This window comes from Uranotaenia lowii, chromosome 2 (assembly GCF_029784155.1).
Source record: "Uranotaenia lowii strain MFRU-FL chromosome 2, ASM2978415v1, whole genome shotgun sequence".
In the NCBI taxonomy this organism is placed as follows: domain Eukaryota; kingdom Metazoa; phylum Arthropoda; class Insecta; order Diptera; family Culicidae; genus Uranotaenia; species Uranotaenia lowii.
Window position 1 is genome coordinate 216,904,215 of NC_073692.1, and position 7,531 is coordinate 216,911,745.

Genomic DNA, 7,531 nt, shown 5'->3' on the forward strand with positions numbered 1-7,531 from the left:
CCTGCAAAAATTGTAATTTTATAAACAGAATAGACTCAAATTAAAAATATTCTTCAGCAAAAAAAACAAACAAAACTTATATTCAAGTAATAAAAAAAAATTGCAAGGGCATTCAACTTCGGCATTTACGGAGAACGTCAAAACAGAAGACCTTTCCAAAAAAAAACGAATAGCGTAAAACCCCAAACACCACCCACCACCCACAAAAACCCAAACAAACTGGCAGTTTTCGAAAGTTTGTCGATCAAAACCACCAAAACAAACGTGTTTGACAGCATAACAAACTGCCACCCACTGACTTCATCTTTACCACCCCCTAAAAACTATCGATCGAATTCCTGCCGCAGGAAAATTTGGAAAATCGATACAGGAAATGTGATGGAATTTTTTCCAAAGCAAAATGCGCGCTCCGGATGTGATTAATTTACTGATTATACTTGTATGATTCATCATTGAACTTTGTCTTCCTGGAGCACTTGCATTCAGCTGTTATCACGACAAAATCACTGCTTTAGCAATTGGTTGAAATAAATTGCCCCACCTTAAATGGGAGGCCATTGTTGTGCAATTTTAAATCCATTTTTTCTCCACTCCGACAACAAAATTCCACTGAACTCCAGTATTAATCAGAAACTTACCTTTTCCGGATTAACTTAAACATTAATTAGTAACATAGTTCGAACTTAAAATCACAAATTTTCACAAAAAACTGAACATCACAGACAATTTTGCAGCAGCAATCGCCATCTTGATTTTTCTGATCGATTTTCCGATAACGGTTGCCAAACAGAATTTATTTTTCCAAAATTTATCAAAACAATGCAGTTTACCACCGGGGTTGTACTAAAAACACTTCTGTTCAAACGCATTTGGCTCATTAAAAAGTTCGAGGTTAAAAAAACGCGAAATAATCTTATTTTTCATCAATAACTCATCATTGCGTCGTAATTTACTGTTGTGACTTAATTGGTAGACCATATTTGGATCCTGCGTATCCAACCGAATACGGCCATACGATAACCGAGTGAACGCAAAATTTCAAACGTAGAGGAAGTGCACAATCCTTTTGAATCGCGCCACAGAAAAAGCCGTGAATAGGAAAAAATTTATTTTGATAAATAAATAGTAAATAAGGAAAATAGAGAAAAGTTAAATCATAGTGTTCAATTAGAGAATAAAGTGAAATAGCTCGGTAAGTTTCCTCTAAAATTTTTATCAGATTTAATTTATGACTTAAACACGACATGACTGAAGGCAAAGAAAAAAAAACAGACGACAATTTTAATAACGACCACTGGACAAAAATATAGATCCGGTTTCGGCTTGATAAAAGTTCGGACGACGACATCCCCAAGTAACCATAAAAGCTCCCGCACAATAATAGCACGTCGAACGTCGCGTCGCGTCAGCTGTCAACGCCGACGTTCAGTTCTAAAACGCTGACGCGACGATTTGAGGATCACAATACAGCGTCAAGAATCATAGCAACGAAAACGTTTGTTTTGAATTGTTGCCTGTAATAGTATCGAGTTTTGTTTTAACAATAAACTTTTTAGAAATTGAAAAGATATAAATTTGATTTCTGGTGAAAATTGAAACAAATCATTCCTAAAAATTATCATTGACGCGCTACAATTTCGAAATTTTTTAGAAACAGCATCGACTTTGGAGAACGCTGCTGTTTAGAACAATTTTTGCGTTTTAGTACAATGCCTACGCTGACGCGACGCATCATTGTGGGAGCTCATGCGAAAAAATATATGCACAAAATGAACTGTCAACGCGACGCTGACACGATGCGACGCCCGACGGGCTATTGTGCGGTCGCCTTAAGCATTAATCCATAACCCTGAATCAGCATTAAATCAACATTTCTAATGCAAGTTAGCATTATATCAATATTCATAATGCCTTTGAGTTTTAAATCAGCATTATTAATGCATAGAAGCAATAAAAAAGTGGTGTGACCCAGAGCCCTACGTTCTTTTGCGTATACTTTCTACATAGTGGTACGTACAACCTTTGCTACATAATTTTTCGTACCATCATTGTCACATATACTATAGTGACTTCCTGCACTTGCGGTTTGTTTTGACTTCTTTTCACTTACTTTTGTGTAGGATTTTCTAATGGTTAAGGGAATCTTTTAAGTGTCTTGAGAAGAAGATAATAGGAATAGTTAATTTATGATACTGCTCCATGTGGGAAGACGACAACTAAAAGAAAATAAAAATTAGGCTTTTTTCATAATTTCGGTAAGTCATGCACCTGTAGAGGGTTAATTGAATAGAAATCTTAGTACATTGACGAATCAAAATAGATGACCAACACCCCAAATAATCGGCTACGCTAAAAACTACATAATTTTTATCCAATTGATTTTCACGTAAATACTACGAAATCATTACGTAAACGCGTCCCTATGAGAATTCGTGCTTCATAGAGCACACCTACAATTTACGTGAATTTCAAGTAAGTTCAACGCGATGTGGCCATGAATGCTACGGGGAATGTTTTTAATATCCGAATTAAATTAAGGTTGATTTTTCTTTCGTATTTTTATTTTTGTAAAAAATGTTCAAAACAAAACAAGTTAACAAAATGGCATAAACTTTATTTTCACAATATTTACACTTACACTACACTTTTTGAGAAATTAATACACTTCAATTCCTGCACCGTTATTTTGGTTTGTTGAATCAGGGATAAGAAAGTATACATAAACGAAAAATTAATAATTTAAATTCAAAATACTTCACCTTGTTCGCTGTTGCGTGATCGGTGCGCTGTTGAACCCAGACAGTCATATGTAGTCCGTATATATACGGTTGGACTCCTAACAAAGAACGATGATGATGATGATGAAACGGATGTTGAAAAAACAAAACATTTAAAAAAATATAATTTGGCATCATTATCGCTTATCAGGAGATAAAGTTAAATCCAATAAAATCCTCTTTGGCATGCATTTTCTCTTCTAGGGAAGATTGGGAACGATTGAAAAATCTGCTTACCTTCACAACAGCTAAGAAAATCAACTGAATGTCAATTCCCTTTTCTAATAAGAGTTTACAACATCACGCTCTGGAAATATGAAAAGAAATTAATTCCCTTAGATTTTACGTGAAATTCTTGCGTTAGTTACGTATAAGTAAAGGAGTTACTACAGGCACACGTAGAATCGATGCGATGCAACAAAATCTTAGTTTACGTGAAAAATCCCGTAGATTAAATTTCTAAATTATTTTGGGTGAACAGTTATTTTGAGACCGCATTGAACATTTTAACCCATTCAAACGAATAAATTGAAATCTGGTCAAATTTGGTTTGGGTCATCATTTTTCTGCTCTTGTCGCGTAGCATAAAAAGCTATGAGCAAAAAGAATGTAAAAAACTAAAAGGCACTTTTCATTGTACTAAAACGACTTACAGGTTTCGAACAAAAACTTGATTGCTACGTTTTTCCTTAAAGGCAACTCTGCCAGGAATACCAAAATATAAAAAAACGCGGCATCACTGCTGGCAAATGGGCTGTCAATCTAAATTTGCCACAGGGGGAGTTTTTCTCAATTTTTAATGTGATCACTCACACATCCACATATTGTTTACAAACAATTCGGTCACGAATTTCACATCGACCTTTTTTAGAATCAAAAAATATCAGTTATTGATGCCTTATTTGATAGTCCGAACAATAAACTTGCTTAAAATAGACTCAAATGTAGCTAAAGATATGAATTTCATTCATAAAACGGTTATCTTACTTCTCACTTTTTGTGACGTCATGTGTTTTCATTCGTATGGTGTATGTGTTTGTATTAAGACGAAACTAAATGCTGTCAAAATTTTTAGTCAGCTTTACCTAGTGACCACTAGGTTTATGTAGATTTACCTACGAGATGGCGCTTTTTCTAACGGAATCAAAATTTAATTCTCCGATTCAGCTGAAACCCGATAGCAGGAAGAATATCGGATTGAATGTTTAAAATGTTTAAGAATATCAAATTCTCTGATGTTTATTTTGATTCATATAGTTATTTATGCAATAAGTTGCAAAAAGTTGATGTTTTCAGCATGTCTCGTAAATTTATTCAACAAGGCTTGCCGTATCCTATCTACCGTATCCTATTTGCAAATTCGGAAAAATTCCTTAACCCTAATCCGCTATTGAGAGTAGTAATGACACTATTGGAAGCTCGGTGGCTTGTAGCTTTAATCAGGCGCAAAGAGTAACGGACTTATTTTTGACCAGAGGACCAATTTTGGACCACCTTGTCCACCACCACCACAAATAATCAGCAAATATTGTTGAGGCCCGCGCACTTAATGTAATGCACTATTTCTTTCATTATTTGCTTTATAAAAAAGCTAGACAAGGTGGTCCAAAATAGGTCTCTTGGTCCAAAGTCCGTTACCGAATACAATTTAAATGCATGGCCTGGGCGACTTTGATTGAAATTTGCCACTGTTTCTGTGCCAGTGGAAAATAAACGAAAACGCTATTAGTGTCCAAGAAAGCTGAAGGTGGTCTGGGCTCCAAACACGAGTTGGAGAGTACGAAGAAGTGTTTACTTGCATTGATATGAGGACATGGCATACAGGCATAAATCTGGTTTGAAGATTTTGCTCAAGTACCTATAGCCTTTCAAAACTTAGGATCATCAATGGGTTCATGACCTGATGAGGAATCGAAGGGATAGTAAATTGCTTAGCGTCCGCTTTAAAGTACGTTTTATTTTGCTTTTTTTTCACTGTAAATGTATACATTGTGTAAATAATTCCTCCAATCTGTCACTGTTCAAATCTGTTTTCGAATAGTTTTGTTCACATACAAGACCGGAGATTGATTTATGTTTTAAATTGAATTTTGACGTTGATGGGTTAAGAACGAAATTTTACCTCAAGCTTTGTTGTAACGAGTCGCACACATTCTATCAAGTTGAGATTCGTCTTGCAGTCTCTCAAACTCTATTTGCAGCAAGTTGCTGCCAGCAACTAAATAAAATAGCGCAAACGCAACCTCCTAGTGTGGACAAGGCGTATGTTTGGAGTTGGAGGAGAGAAATATAAACAAATATAACATATTGCCTGCCACCTACCGTCACATATGAGTGTCGGACATAATTGAATGGTAGAACCTAAACATTAATTTGAAAAATGTAAGCTGAATATACCAGCATAATCCTGTCATAAATTCGCAAACCATATCCGGGAAAATTACAAGAGTTCACTACTTGAACGGAGTTAGAAGCAATGATCATCGCTGACAATTGTTCACTTTTGTTTGTACCTACATTTTGAATGTGTCAGTGATCTTTGTTCTGCGGATATAAATGATCCGGATCGAGATTCCATCCACCAATTGGCTTGACAAGATAGTCAGCGCACGGCCAGTGACCGTCTAACGCGTCAAGGCGCTAAGCCAACCCTAAACCGCACGTCGGATCCGGCCAACTCGTTTGGCGGTGAGCGGCCTGTGATGCCAGCTAGGTATAAAGCGATTGTAATGCTATTGTCAAGCACTACGGTTGGCTGGTAGGGCGAATAAATTCTTCTCCTCAGACCAAGACGTGACACCACCCGGCTCAAACAGCTCAAGGCGCTGAGTGTGAAGTATTATTACGGCTGTTAATTTTATTTTATTGTCACTAAATTTAAATTGAAAATATCACTTTTCCGAACGCCCCGGGAAAGGACGTAGTAATTGAAAGATGCAAGCAGATTGAGATACAACAATTGAGCAGTAAATGGGCACTAAAGCACTTCTTTTAAAGTGCTCTTAAAACTACATTTAATAATTGTCAAAATTACTATCCAGCATATGAACTGTGAGCTCAGTTCTAAGTCGTCAACAGTGCCAACAGAAATCTTTTAGAAAATTGATCTTCAGCCTGAAGGATTCAATTCTCAAGGGGATACAAAAGTAAAACAACAATGTGTATTGGCAGCTTGGAGCACATGAATTTTTATGTAAATTTTCTAGAATATACATTTCCATTGATTTTTTTTCATTTAAATATCTTTGCAATTGCAAAGATGCTATACCCTTTTTCATATATTTTTTTTCAGAAATGATGCGGAAACGTAAATTCACTTGTAAAGTAGGATAACTGTGCTTTCAATCAATGATTGGTTTCGGTACAAATGGTATTTGAAAAATGTTTTGCGACATATGTAGATTGTAAGTCATTGAGATTTCTGCTCACATATGTTCATCGCATCAGTTGCATACATAAGGGCGCTTATGCATGCCTACATGTTTGCACAATATCATTGTTTCACCTTCTCTTACGCAACCTTAAAAAAAATGATCCAGTTGTGTAAAAAATTTATCAATTTCCTTCAGCGTCAAATTTTTTATATCATCTGTGATCAATATTCAGCAGTGTTCGGCATCGCTAACTGACAAATTAGCGCCGCTAATTAAATCGATAACTCATACAAAGTTAGCGATCGCTAATTAAATTCGCTAAATGGGCCGAAAAAGTTATCGCTCTAAGCTTAAAGCGCTAACCGTTAATCGCTAACTGTTGAGTGTTGACCAACACTAAGGCTGGAACAAATATCAAATAATTCTCCAATCACACACTTCCTCTCTTCGTTTTTTAAAACTTCCCAAGGGGGAATAAATAAAGTTTCAAGTTTCAAGTTTGAAGTTCAGTTCCAGTTCAAGTTCAGTTCAAGTTTAAATTGATAATTAGATAAATTGATCGAATTTTCATAAAATTATATGAACGAAGACAAAACTGTCAACGATAGGAATTTTAACAAGTCTTTGTGTTCTACAAATAAAAACAACCGAATTTTCGAACAATTACAAAAGCAAAAGAACAGAATGTGAAAGATGGGAGCTCTATTTCTTTTTTTGTAATTTAAATTTTGGTTAAAAACTTACACCATTTATCGGTTTAGTGTAAAGCAGATAAAATGCATTTTTTTTTGCATACAATCGTTTGTGTAATTCATTCCATTTTGTTGTTTTTGGCATTATTTTACATTATCACTTAAAATCTTTGACCTGTTTTCCCCTTTTCCAAACTTGCTGGAGCATTGTCAAACGTGAACATTTATGCGATTTCTATTTAAACTTAAGCCGAAGGTTACAATGGTGATTTTATCGATTTTTTATAAGAACTGATCTGTAATATCTTCAAGAAACTGTATTGTGAAAAGTAAATATAAATATATATAACCACTTGAAAGCAAATGCTGATGAAGAGATGTTAAAAATAGTTGTATATTGTTAAACACCTTTTATTGTTATCTTCTTCTACAAATTTTGCGAAAAAAAAGAGAGAAAAATGACACTCAATACATATTTTCTCAGACTCGAGCACGCATTCCTCCAATGAATCCAATTAAGCAATCAGAATGATGCCCAATGTCACCTTAACTTGATTAAAGAAAAATGTTTATTCTATGACTAATAATTCGAGAGATTGATACAAATATATGTGAGTTAGCGGTCTTTAATTAGCGGAATCAAAAGATAGCGGAATTTTGTAATTCGCTAAATCAATCAAAACTTAGC

General features: G+C 35.1%; 1 protein-coding gene across 6 annotated transcripts in view; it reads right to left on the minus strand.

The window, feature by feature from the left end:
• LOC129749537 (bridge-like lipid transfer protein family member 1) overlaps nucleotides 1–771 on the minus strand; it is a 31,715-nt gene extending 30,944 nt beyond the window's left edge. For all 6 annotated transcript variants that reach the window (XM_055744516.1, XM_055744517.1, XM_055744515.1 and 3 more), the window contains exon 1: nucleotides 639–771. The gene's annotated coding sequence lies outside the window, so the exon portion shown is untranslated. The remainder of the gene's footprint in view (nucleotides 1–638) is intronic.
• Between the last annotated feature and the right edge of the window lie 6,760 nt (nucleotides 772–7,531).